Source organism: Battus philenor, unplaced genomic scaffold (genome assembly GCF_028537555.1).
Source record: "Battus philenor isolate CCGP_79_NKW_IND1 unplaced genomic scaffold, ilBatPhil1.0.hap1 SCAF_31, whole genome shotgun sequence".
Classification (NCBI taxonomy): Eukaryota; Metazoa; Arthropoda; class Insecta; order Lepidoptera; family Papilionidae; genus Battus; species Battus philenor.
In genome coordinates this window covers 1,833,145-1,853,855 of record NW_027181695.1, presented here as the reverse complement: position 1 = coordinate 1,853,855, position 20,711 = coordinate 1,833,145, and positions in this window count along the sequence as shown.

Here is a 20,711-nt window from a genome sequence, read left to right as displayed (position 1 = left end):
CCTTAAATTTCCGGGATGGTCAGATTTTTTTCATAATTTTTTTAACTTCCAGTTACTTTAAATTTCCCGAGTTTGACGCTATTTAGATCAGTTAGAAATATAAAAATGTCATCAATAAATAAAGTGACCTCTTTGAAATACGTTGTATCATTTTTTTTAATTCGGAAACGACGGACCAATACTTTTTACTAGCCCTTACGTTATATCGTGTAATAAATATTTTGTTCATTATGCTGTATGAAGCGCTCTATATACATATATGAATAACAAAATGGAAAAATTAAATTACAGTTACAAGTAAACAAGATAATTGCTATTCTTTTTATCTTATTAAGAGCCCATTACAAAGTTAAGACAATGTAACGCTATCTGACAGCTAAAGTATCCGATGACATTTTTCTTCGATTCGACCCCCCACGACACTGCGTGTTTCTAAGGCTCCGAATCCGTTTCATTTATTATCATAAATTCCTAATAGGCTATCAGAGATTTTATTATCCACTAGTAAGCTGGCCCTATGTTTTCTCTTAATTTTTTTTTCCACATTTCTTTTCAGTGAAGTGATGGTCGTTTTTGACCTATTGACATTTAAAAGCTGCAAGCCGTCGGAGTACCTGTGACCGATCAAGTAAATTAGCTTAACTTACTTGATCTGTCGAACATATTATAAGAATGAAAATCCACGTGAAACAATGACTTAAAAATAAAGATAAAGTTAATTTACTCAATATTAGAACTTTTATCAGGTCTCTTATTGATGATCAATTATTTTTTTATATATTTGGCTCTACTCTGATTTGCAAGGTGTCATGTCATTGTCGAGATGAACAGGAAACTCAACAACACTTTTTTTAAAAATAATAATTGTGACTTATGTATGTACACTCTGTCAGATATAGACTAAATGTACTTACAGGATTCTTGTAATTTAAATATTCATTGAGTTAATAATAGAGGGCAAAGATGTAACACATCACAAGCTGACCAAGTTAAGGCTTCCTAAGGAGCCCTCGAGCTTCTCCACCTTAAAAAAGGTCTTAGACAAAGTGCCCTCTAATCTAATCTGCAAATATCTCTTGGACAACAGTGTAAGCGATATAAAAAAATATTAAAAGATTATATTTATGTGATATATATTTATTTTGAAAATAATAAGCAATGCTGTTTTGTTTTTCGAATTCCAGGGCAAGCACCGCAGGAAGGAAGGCGTCACGTCTCCAGCACCTGGATCCAAGCAGGACGCTGCCAACCAGACCAATAAGACGCAGCACCAAATTTTTAAGCGCAAAACCTGCTTTTAAAAAATATTCAAATCTATGCATTGTCAATGGGACGCTGAATGTAGATGTTCACGTTAGTTGGTTAATAAATTCGTCATATTTTTCTTTTTTAATTGATTTTAGCCAAAACTCTTTTAATAACATCTTCATAACTTATTCAGTCTAAACCAAACACCTGATATAGATTTTCGCTCTAATTTTTAATAATGGCTCATTTTTCTGTTTAATTTGATTTCAGAAACAAAACCTGATTTTATAATACATTCAAATCTATGCACAGAGTGCACCACGAGATTATCTGCCATAGCACTCCAGACTGTTTGCACTTATTCAACAAACTTGGGCTGATGAGCTTGTTCCACAAAACTGGAAGTATGCTAATATTGTTAAACTATACAAAGGCAAAGGAGACCTCTCAGATTGCAGCTCATTTTAAGGAATTGCCCTGCTTTCAATAGCTGGCAAGATCCTGGCGCATACCATCAACAAGCGCCTATGTACGTTAGCTGAAAGCTTCCTTCCCGATACCCAGTGTGGTTTCAGACCGAATCGAGGGACGGTTGATGCCATCTTTGTTGTCAAACAATTACAAGAAGAAAGCCTTGAGCAACACTGTGACCTCTACATGTGTTTTGTGGATCCGGAAAAGGCCTTTGATCGCATACCAAGATCTGTCTTTTGGACAGTATTCGAGAAATATGGATGTCCTCTGAAGTTCGTAAATTTAATGCGTCAATTTCATGAAAGCATGATGGTCCGTGTATGCCACGAAAATGACTTGACAGAAGAGTTTAATGTAACAAGCGGAGTGAAATAAGGTTGTGTAATGGCTCCAACCCTATTTGCTACATACTTTGCTGCGGTTATGAAGGATGCCCTTAGGAACTGCAATGATAGTGTTTCATTAAATGTTCGCACGGACAAGAGTGTACAGGACCTTACCCATTTCAGAGTAAAACATAAAGTCCATCAGACCTCTGTGCTGTAAATTCTTTATGCAGACGATGTTTGCCTTATGGCTGACAGTATGGAGAATCTGCAAAGATATCTGCGCGAATCGCAAAAGCCGCTGCTGCTTTTGATAAACTGAACCAAAGAGTATGAAAGTCTCACGACCTAAAGCTCCACACAAAACTTGCCGTCTATAGAGCAATCACACTACCTCTGCTCCGAGGCTCCGCACGGTACTCGACAGCTAAAAGTGGTTTTAGGCAAAGTTCCCGCCCTCTGCGCCCTGCCTCATTAGACCCGCAATTTTTTTTGCAAATGTTACTTGGGCAGCTGTCTAAGCCAAGTAAAAAAAAATCTCTTATACGTAATTATACATTTTTAATCATGTACAAATTAGAATTAAACGAGAGACACCTGATACTTGATTTTTATACCAAAAATTACAATCAATACAATAACTTTACTAATGTATGCTTTTTTATTATTTTTTTTTATTTGATGCTGTATAACGATAGATTTACATTTATTTAAGTGAAAGCACAATCGGACCTAATCATCCTTTGCGCGGAACAGTAATTATTTTCACTAGGAACACACAGCTTGAAAATGAAGCTAACTTCTTATGGTTATACTTCGTGTTACTGCTATTTTAACTTTTCGACATATACGTACTTATAAACAAGCTTCCACCGAGCGAGCATAGAAAATATTTTTTATGCATTTTACTACTAGTGTATACGGGAAGCAAGAGTGAGCTAGTAAGCGTCATTATTATTTCAAAGAAATGTATTCTTTTCTCCATTTATTGTTTTCTCTAGTTTTTGTCGTGTACCACCTCACAGGAATCGTCATAATGTATTTAAGTAAATGAACTATCGTCCTTTCCATTTTACAGCTTAGTAAAATATAAACAAAAAACCTGGGTTATTTCTTGGGATTCCAACTTTCGACAATAACAAATGTTTTACAAACGTTCCGGGTAGAAGTGCACTCATAAAAAACTTCAACTTTTGTAATTATTCTTTATAAATGTAATGTTAAAGTTTCTAGACATTCAAATGTAATATGGACTTATAAAATTTGTATGGAAATGTAATAAAAACAATCTATTCACAGATATATTTTCTTATTTTTCTTGCAGTAATAAACCGCTGTTAATTTTATACACATTTTATATACAATATTAATAATGAATAAAATTATCGTATATTGCATAACTAATACAATGTATATATAATAATAATAGAGACTTGTGTAATAGACGACGTTCCTTCCGTACGCAGATTAAGAATGCAACTATTTTTTCAAAATATCCTAGATGTCGCTAAAAAGTGTAACGAAAACATCTGTACGACCTGTTACGAGACGAGTCAATAACAGATGGCGCTTTCGCAGTATAGCATTTTTGAAAGTGGAACCCTATTAAATAATTCAAAAAGGAAGATGTATTTAATTTTTGTCACAAAGCAAATGAATTAGCTTTTTATTTATGTTAACAAAATGATCATGAATATTAAATTATACATACGGAGTCTGCCAAAAATACGGTTACAATTTTTAAAAATCTGCGTTAATTTTAGTTCATCGTTATATGAAAAGTTGTAGTGTGTACTCATTTTCGCGGCAATCGATGGCAAATGTTTTTGCGATATTAATCCTTTGCGGTCGACGACATTTTCGGTCGGGTAAGGTCGATGATTTTCACTAATGCGTCGGATACGTTACAGGTACAATGAAATTACGAAAGGACATCAACAGTGTAGGAACCTTCTGAAGTACTTCTTAAGTTGAAACTAACGTAATGTAACATAAACCCATAAACTAATGGTAGATTCAAGTATCGTCGCACTTTGTATACTTGGTTACCCAGATCACCAGAGACCTGCAACGAAGATTTTGAGGCAATATGTGGTTCAATCATCACAATCATAGCTGTAAGACATCCACTGCTTAATGTATGCCACTGACATAGATTTCCAACTGGACTGGTTGGAAGTAGCTTGTCAGCATCTTCCAAGGATCTTACTAAACCTGTTGTGTGTCCACCTAGTGGGTGCACATCCTTCCATACGCTTGTTGGTTCGTGGTCTCCACTCTAGAAAAAGCCTTAGCGCACTATGGTGCATCGAGGTTAATATCATCTCATAATTCATTTTCGTCTGATATGTCGTACGATATATATAATCTATGGTATACAGAGGTAAGACTATGTAGTTTTTTTATATAGACTATGTATTTTTCTGTAATTATTTTTATTTATTAATAATGAAACTTCAAAGTTGCGGAATTTTCAAACAGAAGTTTTTTGAAAAAATCTAGGACAGCTTCAAACCATCGTTAACATATCTTTTACGTAAAATATTTACAATATTATATTTTTATATGCATAAGAAACTATTTGGTGTATAAAATATCAATAATAAATATTAAAAAAAAATGGAGAAATAAAATACACTGCAACCGAAAAAAATAAAAATTGTCGTTAAAGTTTTAGTAGTTAACATACTTAGCGCTGATTGCCGCTGATTAGAAATTATGATTTTTCTATTTGCTAAACTATCTACTTTCAGAATCAGCAATAAAATCTTGCCTATATTTGCCCCATTTTTTGTAATTCACTTTCAAAGAGAGCGCGACGGAGACTAAAAATTACTTAATAATTCAAGCTGCCTACAGTTTTATTTTTTATTTATATGCTTATTATTATGTAACAATGGTTTTCAAAGTATAAATATATGCATAAGAGTATATAATATTTTATGTACATTTTATGTATACATATAGGTATGTTGTACGTACTTGTACTATAGGTACCTATCTAAGTCGTACTCATTACATAATAAAACCACGATAATATTTTTCCGGTTACATAACCAGTAGAGACATACTTAACCACAATTGTAATAGTTAAAATATATTATCAATTTTTATCACTTTTACCACGTTTACCTCATTTCTATTCATTTATATATCAGATCGGGGACAAAATTGCACACGTTACAATAAATTATGCCGTGTGACTTTAAAATTCGTATAAATAGCTGTAAAATGATTGTTTCAATATTAGTGCCCTTGAAGTGTACACTAAATATACTTAGCTATATTGTGACAGTTTTCTTCGTGCAATTGAATTTAAAGGCAATTGTTATGTCTACACTAAAGATCAAAATTAAAGACCTGTGTATCGCTTTCATTGAACATGGAAAACATATTTCTACACCAGAGTCTTATTTAAACGACAATTTTAACCTAACCGAAACGCAATTTACTTGTGCCAAAGCTAATATTCAAAAATCTTTGTTGCTCAAATTCAAATCTAAATGGAAAAATTTAGCAAGAACTAGGGATCGATTTATGACTAATAACGAAGAATGGTTAAATTCTGAGTATCTCATCGAATTTGACAATCCAGAAGCCTCCACGTCAGAGATTACTACACTTTAAAAAAATTTTCAACGGACGAGGCCTTAGCATTTTCATAGATTTAAATATATCCAGAGATAATTATCAATTAATGAAAAATACACTTGACGAGATTAAGTGCAAAATACTTCCGGCTTACAGAAAAATATTGACAGCAAAATTTGAATGTTATCCTAACGGGGTATCTGTAACGGCTACTAAGTCAAATGTTGGACTTCAAAATCTTCTTAATCATACGGTACAAAGAATTTTAAAAATCGATTCTGTTAGTGTTTTAAATACTCTTGATTTGATATTATATGTGAAATGGGGATGCGATGGATCATCCGGCCAGGCAGAATATAAACAAATTTTGTCTGGAGAAAGTAAACTCATATCGGATGCCAATCTTTTTATTGCTTCGTTGGTTCCTATTAAGTTGATGTATCCTCTAAATAATAAAATAGTGTGGGAATATCCATCACCATCTTCTAATAGGTATTGCCGTCCTATATCAATAGAATTCACTAAAGAAACTCCGGAAAAAATCAGAAAGGTTATTTCAGGAATCGAAAATGAAATTTCTTTACTTGAGTAGGTTGAACCTACTCAAGTAATAATTTCTGAACATACGACAGTTTCTGTAAGATACAACATGTTTTTGACTATGATTGACGGGAAAGTAACGCAAGTATTGACAGAGACTCCATCTTCTTCAACGTGCTCCATTTGTTTATCAAAGCCTAAAGAAATGAATAATCTACAATAGGTTCAAGCTAAACAAGACTATCAACACTTCATTGCTGGATTCGATTTATGGAATGTATATTACATATCTACTTCTCTATAATATAAAAATAAATCGCAAAATGCGTTGGTAAGCGCATAACTCAACAACGCCTGGACCAATTTGGCCAATTCTTTTTTTTAAATGTTCGTTGAAGTTCAAGGATGGATTTCACAGCGAGAAAAATTCGAATAATTGCCGCAGAAACCCTAAAAACAGCCTTTTCCCTTTTTCCATACAAACGTTTTATAACTATAACGTAGAGTCGTCAATTTGAGGTTTATTGTTATGAAATAAAGTTCAATGTTGTCTAAGCAATGTAGGTGTGTTCCTATCGAGTCAATTTGCACTTTATTATAGCTTCACGAAGTTCGAATTCAATCATATCTATCAAAACAATGTATGTGTGTGCGTTGGAACACAGAATACATCGTTGGAGGATTTAATGCCGCGTTCTGAAACTCAACAAAAGTGATGTCGCGGACCCGACCAAATTGAATAGTCACAAAATGTACACAAATTGAAAATCAGTACTAATGATAGTACTGATTTTCAATTTGGTTGGCTTCGCGATAATATTTCTTTTGTTTTAATTTAAGCTTCGCGATAATATTACTTTTGTTATGTTTTAATTTAATTAATTAATATCCCTATTTTACGTACATAAAAAATTGTGGGTACGGCTTGATGGATTTGACTCCAAGTCATATAAAATTGTCAATGTCAATTGTAGTTTATCCTGGATTTTCTGTTAACCACTGAGTTTGTTTTTGTGTTTTGTGCAGTGTTTAGTTACCAATGATGTTATTGATATGCCTCCTATAAGACGAAGAAATTTAGGTAGAAAAACCCGAAATGCTACAAACCAAGCTAATTACCTATCTTGTCTTAGTGCACAAGAACGTAACGACCGAAATGAACGTGAAAAAATTCGGTTATCACAAACGCGTGAAGCTCGAACGCGACATTCAACTAATAATCGCGCAAGTTTGAATCGAGCTGTATTTAGTTACGATGTGTCAGTTGACTACAGTAACTACCAATGTGTTGTTATTGGTTCTATGAACTCGGTTTGCTCACATTGTAAGGCATTGAAATACAAAAACGAAGCCAATGGATTGTGTTGCGCAAATGATAAAGTGAAATCGATACCATTGCATCCACCACCAGAGCCATTGTACTCATTAGTTTCGGGAATAGGACCAGATTCCATACACTTTTTGACAAATATCCAACAATATTACAATTGCTTTCAAATGACTTCATTTGGGGCAACAAATGTAGTTCGAGAAAATTTTATGTCAACTTTTAAGGTATGTATTATAGCAGTTCTTCTTCTTCTTCTTCTTCTTCCTTCCCTTTTCCCTTTATTTGGGGTCGGGTCTCCTTATCAATTTGCGCCAGGCCACTCTATCCTGGGTTGTCCCTTTTTTTTTTTTTTTTTTTTTTTTTTTTTTTTTTTTTTTTTTTTTTTTTTTTTTTTTTTTTGTTTCGGTGGGGGAAATCTTCCGGTGTTCAAGATGCCCTGCCTCTGGGGGAAGGACAGGGGTATGTGGGATTCCTACCCACTAAAACCCCCCCCGGTGGTCGCCCTCTGCGCTAAACGGGGGACCGCGGTATCTCCCGGTCAGGGATCGCCACGCGGTCTTCCCTTGCGCCTTGCTATTTTTCGATAGCCCGTCCCGGGGTATGCGTGGATACGCTACCCCCGAAACCCTCGTGGTACTATCACGATGGTTCGGGACCACGTCGAACCATCGTCCGCCTCAGAGTCGCCGAAGCTAATGGGAGTTTAGGGCCCCCACCCTAAACTCCCGCGACTCCGAAGGCCCCGTTCATGGTAGGGGAGCACCATTCCTCGGAGGGCCGTCGCGAGGCACGTCTCTGCGCTGACGGCGTCGTCTCCGAGCGGGATCTGTCCTCTGCCGATCCCGTTCGGCTGCCTCCTTCTGGACCATGACGGTCTCACAAAAAGAGGCCACGGCCCTCCACGCCGATGACCCACTCAGCATCGCCGACACGATTGCTGGCAAGGAAAGGTCCTGTCCGATCTCGTCCGCCAGAATCCGCCGCTCCGACTGCCACGCCGGGCAGACCGCAAACGTGTGCGAGGCGGAATCCTGGGCGGCTCCTCCGCAATGGAAGCAGTTCGCCGTCGCTTCGCGACCAATCCTACACAGGTAATCACCAAAGCATCCATGCCCGGTGATCATCTGCGTAAGCCTGTAGGTGAGCCTTCCGTCTCGTCGCTGCATCCAGGTCTCGAAGACGGGCAGGATCGCTCCAACGACGCGTCTGCGCGCATAGCGCTCTTCCGAGAGCTTAGCGCGCCACGTCGCAAGCGCCCTGCGCCGTTCCTGCCGTCTGACCGCCTCGAGCACACGGTTCGGCTCGCCACCGCCGTCTCGGCGGAGGGTGCGGACTTGGTCGTAGACCCTCGCATCCGACTCCGCTAGAATGTCCAGGGGCGGAAAGCGCGCCAGGACTGTCGCCGCCTCGAACGATATCGTGCGATATCCGCGTACGATCCGTATGGCCATCCTCCGCTGGACGCTGTAGATCTTAGTTCTACAGCGTCGAATCGCCAGCCTTTTTGCCCACACGGGCGCCCCGTACAAGGCTACGGACCGTACGACCCCTGCATAGAGGCGGCGGACTTCCTCCGTGGGTCCCCCGAGATTAGGCAGCAGTCTATGCATGGCACCCGCTATCCTCTCAATCCGGGGGACGAGGCGATCGAAGTGCTCTTCGAAGCCCCAGCGGCTGTCCAAAGTGAGGCCGAGGTACTTCATGTACCGCCCCACCGTGACATCGTGCCCACCGACGCGAACGCGCGAGTCGGGAGGTTCCCTCGTTCGAGGCAACCGGTGGAACCATAGCGCCTCGGTCTTGTTTGGCGCTATTTCCAACCCCAGCCCGCGTATTTTAGCGACGACGACTTCCGTCCCAAGCTCGGCGAGCTCCCTGGTCCTCTCGAAGTTGTCTCCGCTGGCGACTACCAGCGTGTCGTCGGCGTAACAAACGACGCTCACGCCGGCGGGGAGACTGACTTGCAGAACCGCATCGTACGCGAGGTTCCACAAGAGTGGTCCTAGGACCGACCCCTGCGGCACCCCGCGCTTGATCTCCCTCCGGTTACTCCTTCCGTTTTGGTCCATGTACACGATGTACCTGTCTCGCAAGTAATCGCCGATGACGCCTCGCAGGCAGGGAGGGACCTCATGCTGGATCAGTCCCTCCCTTATCGCATCCCAGGGCAGTGAGTTGAAAGCGTTGACGATGTCGAGGCTTATCGCCAACGCTACACCACCCCGCGACACGGCCTGCTCCGACAAGGACCGAACGCGCATGATCGCGTCCACGGTCGAACGCCCTCGACGGAAGCCAAACTGGCTGTCGGCAAGATCGGGGCCGACGCGAGACAGATGCTCGCCGATACGAGCGGCAATTATCCTTTCGAACAGCTTGCCGCACTCGTCCAGCAGGCATATGGGACGGTACGCAGAGGGAGATTCTACGGCCCTGCCTTCTTTCCTCAAGAGGACCAATCGTGCCTCCTTCCAAGGCGTGGGGAACGTTGCTCGGCGGAAACAGCTCGTGAAAAGCTCCGCCAGCTTACCCCCCAAAGACGCCAGACTAAGTACCCAGACCCGACCCGGTATTCCGTCGGGCCCCGGCGCGGTGTTTCGCGCTCTGAGACGGCTCACGGCTCGATCCAGCTCCTGCGCCGTTACCCTCGTCTCATCCGTCCACTCCCACGGCTGTGCCGGGGGGTGCGCGGAGGGACTTGACCATCCTGGGTTGTCCCTGCATCAAGTTGAAGGGTTTCCAGTTCCTTTCTGATATTAGACCACCACGTAGCTTTTGGACGCCCTCTCCCTCTTGGGAATTCTGGGAGGCTTAAGGCAGTTTTTACTACGTGGTCATCTGGTTTTCGTTGAATGTGGCCATACCATCGTGATCTTTTTTCCTGTAATTTGCTGGGGATCGGAGCTACCTTAAACGAACCTCTGATATGTTCGTTCCGTATTTTGTCCATTCTAGTGACGCCACCCGACCATCTAAGCCTCTTCATCTCATTGACATGAAGTGTTTGCTCGTGTCTCTGACTTACAGTCCAGCATTCCGAGCCGTAGAGCATAGCTGGTCTGACAACTGCTTTGTAGACTTTACCCTTGGTCTTAATGGGCATACGGTTATCACATAGAACGCCTGACATTTCCCTCCACTTCATCCATGCAGTTTGTACCCTGTTCTTGACATCAGCGGTTGAGTCTGCATCGGTACTTAAGGTCGACCCTAGGTACCTGAACTTAGTGACGGATAGTATTGGAATGCCACTGATGTTCAGATTGCTATGGCCTTGTGTTGGTGTTGGTGCAAATGCACAGTGCATGTGTTTCGTTTTGGATCTACTTATGCGGAGGCCGTTGGATTCTAGTTCTCTAATCCATAGGTTCAGGTCTCTCTGAAAATCATCTGCTGATTTGTTTGCATGAACAATATCATCTGCATATAGAAGGCACCATGGTAAGGCATTCTGTATATCCTTTGTGAGGTAATGCATGACGCAGTTAAATAATAATGGGCTAAGTGCGGATCCCTGATGAACGCCAACTGTTACTTCGAACAGGTCACTGAGTCCTGCCGGGCTTCTCACCTGGGTCGCGCAGTTGTAGTACATGTCTTTTACTATGGAGACATACTTTTCGGGGAGGCCTTGAAACCTGAGAGCTTGCCATACAAGTTGTCTTGGCACTCTATCGAAAGCTTTTTCCAGGTCAATGAAGACAATATGTAAATCTTCTTTATTGCATCTATGTTTCTCCATAATAATTCTCATGGCTTGAATTGCGTCCGACGTTGATTTACCAGCGGTGAAGCCGAATTGGTTTTCCGTGACGGTTGTAAGCAGCCGCAGTCTATTATTAATAATTCTTTCGAAGAGTTTAAAAGTGTGTGATGTTAGTTTTATCCCCCTGTAATTTCCACAAAGTGAAACGTCTCCTTTATGCTTGTAAAATGGTATTAAGTAGCTCTTTCGCCAGGAGTCTGGCATTGTACCGGACGTGAGGACAAGATTTAGGAGTTTCGTAAGCCACCTTATAGCTACCATTCCTCCACGCTTCCATATCTCCGCAGGTATCTGATCTGGCCCTGTAGCCTTCTTGTTCTTCATCTTTAGTATCGCTACTTTAACTTCGGATTCTGTTATGGCTTCGATGGGCTCTGAGGTCACACGTATGAAGGGGAATTTTTCGCTTGGAAATTCTTCGTTGGATAATTCGACGTAGTAATCTTTCCATCTTTTGTTGATGTCATTATTTGAGGTCAAGAGTTTACCATTAACATCTCTGATATATTTATTTATGTTTATGTCCAATGTACTGCGCTGGCGCTGCTTAGCAATTATGTATATATCATTATCGTCTGTGTTTTCCTCTAACTGTCTATAGAAATTATCTCTAGCTTTCTGTCTTTCTTGGGCAACGATAATTTTGGTGTGGGCTTTGGTTATTTTATATGCCTTTAGGTCCTCGTCGCTTTCCGAATCTTGCCAAGCCTTGAAATGCTCTTTTTTGTTCCGCACTGCTGCTTTCACGGTATCGTTCCACCAACTAGGGTCTTTATTTGGAATTATGCCTTTTGACTCTCCTAGTATAGTTTTTGCTGCCGGGACCGTTAGATCTTCGAATTTGGACCACATTTCATTTACGTTTTGGTACTCGTTGTCCAAGTTAGATTTTAAATGGTTTGTAATACTTTCTAATAAGCGGCTTCCTTCTGGTCCGTTCAGTTTAGCCCATTTGATTTTTGGTGTTTTATCTGTGGGAGTCGTATATACACTGATGTGATGTCTGAATGAATAATAGGTGTAAGATTTTGTGGGCGAGCGTAGCCGACGGGCGAACTTAGTGTGCCGAATTAGTGCAGCGGGCACATGCACGCACCGCTGACGCGAGCGCAGACCTTTTGTTTCTTTTGCGCCTTTGTTCTATTGCCCGCTTTCACTCGGTCGCGAAGCACAGTGCGTCCCAGAGTCCCACGACGAATGCACGTCCTTTTTGCTCGCCCTCAAGCGCTAATAAAAATTTGTTCGTGTGTTAAATAAATTGATAAAGTGTTACAAACATCTTTTAATAAGACGCTAACACTTTATATCTTTGACATTTCTCAGTGGTTTCCGCAATTTGAACTTCGTAACAAGTATTCGATGTTGACTTGTTAATGCTTCCCCTGGGATAACCTTACAGTCCTTGAATCTAGATATTAAGCTTTTCTCTCCCAGCATGTAATCAACCTGCGTCTTCTTACCTCCACTTTTGTAAGTTATAAGGTGCTCTTCCTTTTTCTCAAAGCACGTGTTAATGATCATTAAATTGTGTCTACTTGAAAAATCTAAAATACTATGTCCTTCTTGATTTAGCTTGCCATAGCCAAAACCGCCACGGTGTTCACTGCCATTTGGAGTTTTATGGCCAACGTGCCCATTAAGGTCACCGCCGATTAGTTTTAATTCATTAATTCCTATAGAAATCTTGTTTTTCCTCCTTAAAGCATCCAACTTGAGGAGCGTATGCTGATATGATGTTTAGTGGTGGCTGATTGTCAAGCGCTAGTTTTATGGCTAGGAGCCGGTCAGACTTCCTATTTATGCTAATGATTCTATCTTTCAGACAAGAGTTTAGAGCTATGGCCACACCATTTCGGTGTGTTAATGTTCCATTATATATTAGTTTAAATCCTAGTCCAATATCACGAGACTTGGAACCCTTCCACTTGGTTTCCTGTAAGCAACACGCATCAATGTATCTTCGTTTGAGGACTTCACTTAGTTCGCTGGTGCGACCGGTAAGGGAACCTAAGTTCCACGTAGCGAATCTCAGAGTGTCAATTACGTCGCTTGCGGGGGACGCCCTAGTGTTGTCTTCTTTTGTCGCCCTTTTATTCGCCTCTAAAGTATTTGCGTCGCTTGTGGGGTACGCCCTAGTATGATCTCGTCTATTATTTCTTGTAATTTTCATGATAAGGAGAATTTGTTTTGGCAATTGGGTTTTTACAGCCGGCTGCCGCCTGACGCTAAGGTAGTAACTCTCTTGGAGAGCTAAGGGTGCTTTTGCCGACCGCGGTCTTCATCACCAACCCTACTACACCACCCCACCTGGCAGCGTAGCTCCAGAGCAACCTGTGACCCCAATATGTGAGGGCAGCTTGCGACTGGGGTATTTGCCTCTTCCGCCTGCTCTACCGTACCAATGGACTTCATCTCCGCCTTTGCAGCCGTTAAGGTCTTCACCCGTAACCCTGGGCAAGGGGCCACGCTATACCCTGCGGCACTAGGTCCCTTTCCGAACTCGGCCACCAATTTCACTCCGGCCTACTGTTGTGAGTGGTGCCCACCCCCGCGACGTGGACGCGCCGGACAGGTATTACCCAAGTGACGAGTAGAGAATTTGGCTCTACCCACCCTCAGGCCGAGGGTACGTATTATAGCAGTTGATCATAATTATTTTAGTGAACAATATGTTCTGTCAAACAAGTTAAGATGTGTCATCACTTAGTCTTCATATTATTTGGCGTTTCAGTTTTAGTGACACTTTCATTATTTTGAAACCCAATATAATTATTTGATGATAGATATTAGTTACAACTAAATATTACATATTGAGGTATCTAAGGATATGAAATATTGTTTAGTGATTAGGAGACAGATATCATTTTTAGGAACAAATATTATTTAAGTTTAATATATATAATTATACCCCACATTGCTTATTTATTTAATTTTATTTTATGGTGTTTGGTACAAACATATTTTTTTTTTATTTACAGATACAAGGCCAAATAATATATATCACAGAGCAGGTTCACTACTACCAGAGTCAGATAACGACTACAAATTCCTGCAAATTTTTTTTATGGCCAATTCACCACAAGAAATTAATCTGCGTTCAACAATTTAGTAAAGAGGTCTATTGCAGAACAATTACAAACTTTATTTCATGAACACAATCAATTGATTATATTGTTTAAAACTGCATTGGATCTGATGCCATCTGATAATCACAAAATTGTCACAAAAGATGATAAAACACCCGCGGGTCAACATGCAAGACATTTAAATGCACCAACTATCGATGAAGTTGCTATCGTTGTAGTTGGAGAAAACTTGGAATCCCGTGATATTGTTTTACATTGTAGGAATGATCAATTACAATGTATAAAGGAAATACATCGCTCATATGATGCACAACATCAACAACCCATTACATTTTGGCAAGGTGAAGATGGCTATGATCTCTCGGTAAAAATGATAAATCCCATTACAGGTAATTAAAATATTATTTTGGGTATGGAAATAATATCTCAGTCACTATGTTATGTATTTTAATTTTATATTTCAATGTTATCAAAACAAAATCTATTTACAGGTTCTGAAATCAACAAAAAAGTCAATTCAATGAACTATTATTCATACCGCCTAATGATTCGGGAAAATGAAGACAATCTCATATGGAACTGTCAGCGACAATATCACAAATATGTTGTTAAAATGTATGTTAAAATTGAAACGGAGAGATTAACATTCATCAGGTTGATTCAGACCAAACTCCGATCTGAAGAGTATATTCACCTTCGAGATGCGATTAATACTGATGGAAATGCACAGAATGTTGGCCGGATGACTATTTTTCCAGCAACATACATCGGAAGTCCTCGACACATGCACGAATATGCTTAAGATGCCATGTCGTATGTTCGTCATTATGGTGCAGCAGATTTATTTATCACATTTACATGCAATCCACACTGTTTTGTGTGGTGCAAACCTCAGCTTATTTTTGACTCCCCATTCATGAACATGCTAGCATCATGCTAGTGTGGTGGTGAAATGTAATAAACGGATGCAATTGAGAAAATCCTAATTTATTGTTCACACAACCACTGTACAAAGGTAGGCGCGTCGGAGCGAGAGTTTATTACGGCGGGCTTGCATGTGCGTTGATTTGCGGCCGGATCGAGTGAGTGAGACGCGCGCGCCGAGCGACCGGGGATCCGGGTCGCTGGCTTACGTCACATCGTTGAGGCGCTAGGGTAGTCCGGGTCCGACGTAGTGGGACTGTCCGCCATACTAGTAATTAGCATTTTTTAAATACATTATAGGTCGTTCATACTCCGAACCTTTATTTGGTTTATTATTTTTGACCATCTTTCTCCTCCTTGTGCTTCTTTTAATGGCATGTAATTGGGGACTACATTTTTTTCCACTAGTTTCTGTATCTGATCTCAGGCAGATTTTATGTTGGATTTTTGAACTAATTTTTTGTGTAATTTTTGTCTTGCTAAATTTTGGTGCTAAAGCTTCCGCATTTGAAAGACGTTCAAGCAATACGACAGGTTGCATGTGCGTATGAAAACCTGAAACATTAATTAAGGATTTTTAAATTCATTCATGTCATTAAGAAAATTTACAGTCTTCAAGTTCAAATTCTAAAAGTTTTAAATCTTCAAGAAATAATAGCATATTAAGTTCTATTATAAAGCTATATCATCACGGAACAACATGCTATTTTAATTTCATACTCTGTTTAACGAAAACTTATGAAACTAGGCAAAAGCAAACCAACATGACACATTTTACCATTCATTTGATTTGAAACTGTTTAAGAAGCCGATTGTTTTACTTAACTTCATGTAATCCTCTACTTTAACTGTAGATTATCTTATAATATGTCAATGAAACCTTCAAAATTGAATAAAGTAGTGAAATTTTAAACATCTTGGTATTATTTAGGTAAGAGATAATTTCAATGGCTGCTTTGTAATGTGTATTCCAATAATGTATAAGAATAACTCTTGTCCTCATCTCAACAAAATAAAATCTTAAATTAGGCTTACTTTTAAATGAAACCAGATCCGAAAGACTCTTTGCTGTAGAACTACTTTTAAATATTTTTCCGTATTCCTTATAGATTTCGCCATCTTTTTGGGCGGAAGACTGAACTTTGTATTTGTATGCGGGACATTCTGCTACCAGGTGGATCACGGTCTGGTCCACGCCCGGTTCACAGAAGCACGAGGGGTCCTCCCTGAGCTTAAACCTATGAAGGTACTCAGAGAACCCTCCATGCCCCGTGAAAAGCTGGACCAAGACCGCGTCCACATCCATGCTACGGAGCGTGCGGTAGGCCGCGACGGCGTCCGGGAAGAACTTCCGCGTTGTCGATGCCGTCGTTCCATTCATGTACCTGCTATTCCATACGACAAGCGTTCCCAGCCTAAGCTGTCGCTTGACATATAAGATAGGGCATTCCTCATATTCTGGTCGTCTTTTACTCTTTAGGGCCGCGTCCTTGGCCAGTTGGTCCGCCCTCTCCCTCCGTCTCCGCGTGCGCTTTCACCCAATAGAAACTAGCGCTCTTGCCATTTTCTCTTGCTTTCATACAATTCTCTTTTACTCTTACCGCTAAGGGATGGAGGGTGTCCGATCTTGCGACAGTTTCGAGGGCGGACCGCGAGTCGCTCATTATGACGCATGCCTGCGTGGACCCGCTGGCCACGTACCCTGATGCTTCCGTTAGAGCTAGCAGCTCCGCCTGGTATACAGTGCAGAAGTTGCCCAACTTGAGTTTCTTTGTATGCAACTCTGCGGCGTCCCGCATGACGCAGAACGCCGCAACCACCTTGTCCTCTATGTAACTAACCTAACCTAACCGTTCCAACACGTCCATCCGCAATCCCTTGCTACAGGTATGCAGCACGTCATAGGAATGACCGTGCGGTAAACTATGTCCTGACTCTAATAAATGTTTAGAGAAATGAGATCTTTCAGGGCGATCATTCCTATACGTGGAAATATGCTCCTTATAACAAATGTTAAAATTTCAATCAGTTTGACCCACGTATACACAATCACACCCACCACACTTCAACCTATAGATACCAGACTTCCTGCCAACCTCTGTTTTTTCCTTGCCGTTGCAAACCGCACGTTCTGAATGCCACATAAACGCCGTTATTTCTTATTATTTTAGATAATTTTTCAGATATTGGTCCTAAATATAATATACTAGATCTGTAGTTATGGACACCGCGTTCAGGTGTCGCTGGGTATAAAAGACCCCTCACATGTTGGTTTACCTTCTTCTTAATTAGACCATCCACCATTCGCCGTTCGTAGCCATTTGCAACCGCAATTGAATAAATGGTATTAATTTCTTTGTTATAAGCTTTTACATTGAATGGTATGTCATTAATCTATTTATATACGAATTAAAGGCCGCAAGTTTATGCTGCCAAGGGTGATGGGAAGAGGATGGAATCACAAGATCCGTATTAGTCGGTTTTCTATATACCTCAAAAACATGCTGACCATGTTTCCTAGTGATCGTGATATCAAGAAAGTTAATTGAATTGTTATTTTCAAGTTCCAATTTAAACTTAATTTTTGGATGAAATGTATTTAAATTACTTACAAAAATGTCCGATTCTTGCCTTATACCTGTCCAGCATATAAGAATATCATCCACATACCTATAATTGTAAAGGATGTTACTATTACCCACAATATACCTATTTGAATTGATATTAGAGAAGTAACCTAACTTTTAAATTTTTAAATCTATGCAGTATCAATGTAACGCTAGGTTGAGATTTTTCCGCTGGTCGATTAATACATTCGTCCTAATTTCGATTTTTGATTGCTTTTAATAAAAAAATATTAAAAAGACAACTTCAAATTTCATGCAGTATAAACCAAACACCAGATGATGATTTTCGCTTCAAGATTTCCTAAGAATGTCTCAATTTTCCTTTGAAATTGATATTAGAGACGTTACCTAACTTTTAATTTTTTAATCTATGCCGTATCAATGTTACGCTAGGTGGAGATTTTTCCACTGGTCGGTTAATACACTCGTCTAAAATAACAGTTTATATTGCTTTTAATAAAAAATATTAAAAAGACAACTTCAAATTTCAAGCAGAATATACGAAGCACCTGATGTTGATTTTCGCTTCAAGATTTCCTAATTATGTCTCATTTTTTTTTCTAAAATTGATATTAGTGACGTAACCTAACTTTTAAATTTTTAAATCTATGCCGTATTAATGTAACGCTAGGTGGAGATTTTTCCGCTGGTCGGTTAATACACTCGTCTTAAATTTCAGTTTTTGTTGCTTTATATAAAAAAATTTAAAAAAGACAACTTCAAATTTCAAGCAGTATAAACGAAACACCTGATGTTGTTTTGCGCTTCAAAATTTTGGAATAGTCTTATTGTTTTCTGAAATTGATATTAGTGACGTAACCTAACTTTTAAATTTTTAAATCTATGCCGTACCAATGTAACGCTAGGTGGAGATTTTTCCGCTGGTCGATTAATAGATTTGTCTTTATTTTCATTTTTGAATGCTTTTAATAAAAAAATATTAAAAAGACAACTTCAAATTTCAAGCAATATAAACGAAACACCTGATGTTGATTTTCGCTTCAAGATTTCCTAATTATGTCTAATTTTTGTTCTAAAATTGATATCAGAGACGTAATCTAACTTTTAAATCTTTTAATATACGCCGTATCAATGTAACGCTAAGTGGAGATTTTTCAGCTGGTCGATTAAAACATTCGTCTTAGTTTTCAGTTTTTGATTGCTTTAAAAATTTAAAAGTTAGGTTACGTAACTAATATTAATTTTTGAAGAAAAATGAGACATTCTTAGAAAATCTTGAAGCGAAAATCAACATTAAGTGTTTCGTATATGCTGTATGAGGTTAGATTTCTGCTTTAAATAATTTTGGAGTAAAAAAGTCATAAAAGAAAATTATGACGAATTTATTATCGGACCAGCGGAAACTTCTCCACACAGCGTTACATTCATGCGGCACAGATTTAAAAATTTTAAAGTTAGATTACGTCTCTAATATCAATTTTAGAAGAAAAATGAGACATTCATAGGAATTTTTGAAGCTCAAAAACACATCGGGTGTTTCGTTTATACTGCTTGAAATTTGAAGTTGTCTTTTTAATATTTTTTTATTAAAAGCATTCAAAAATGGAAATTAAGACAAATCTATTAATCGAACTGCGGAAAAATCTCAACCTAGCGTTACATTGGTACGGCATAGATTTAAAAATTAAAAAGTTAGGTTACGTCACTAATATCAATTTCAGAAGAAAAATGAGACTTTCTTAGAAAATCTTGAAGTGCAAAACAACATCAGGTGTTTCGTATATACTGCATGAAATTTGAATTTGTCTTTTTAATATTTTTTTATTAAAAGCAATAAAAAATAGAAATTAAGACGAATGTTTTAATCGACCAGCGATAAAATCTCCACCTAGAATAATCTTAATACCGCATAGATTTAAAAATTTAAAAGTTAGGTTACGTCTCTAATATCAATTTTAGAAGAAAAATGAGACATTCTTAGAAAATCTTGAAGCGAAAATCTTCAACAGGTGTTTCGTTTATACTGTATGAGGTGAGATTTTTTATTTAAATAATTTTGGAGTAAAAAGGCATAAAAGAAAATTATGACGAATTTATTATCGGACTAGCGGAAACTTATCCACACAGCGTTACATTGATACGGTACAGATTTAACAATTTAAAAGTTAGATTACGTCTCTAATATCAATTTTAGAACAAACATTAGACATAATTAGGAAATCTTGAAGCGAAAATCAACATCAGGTGTTTCGTTTATACAGCATGAAATTTGTAGTTGTCTTTTTAATATTTTTTTATTAAAAGCAATTAAAAATGAAAACTAAGACGAATGTATTAGACGACCAGCGGAAAATTCTTCACCTAGTGTTACATTGGTTCGGCATAGATTTAAAATTTTAAAAGATAGGTTACGTCTCTAATATTAATTTAGAAAGAAATGAGACTTTCTTAGAAAATCTTGAAGCGAAAATAAACATCAGGTGTTTCGTTTGTACTGCTGGAAATTTGAAGTTGTCTTTTTAATTTTTTTTTATTAAAAGCATTCAAAAATGAAAATAAAGACAAATCTATTAATCGACCAGCGGAAAAATCTCCACCTAGCGTTACATTGATACGGCATAGATTAAAAAATTTAAAAGTTAGATTACGTCTCTGATATCAATTTCAGAAAAAAATGAGACTTTCTTAGAAAATCTTGAAGTGCAAAACAACATCAGGTGTTTCGTATATACTGCATGAAATTTGAATTAGTCTTTTTAATATTTTTTTATTAAAAGCAATCAAAAATGAAGACCAAGACAAATGTATTAATCGACCAGCGGAAAAATCTCCACCTAG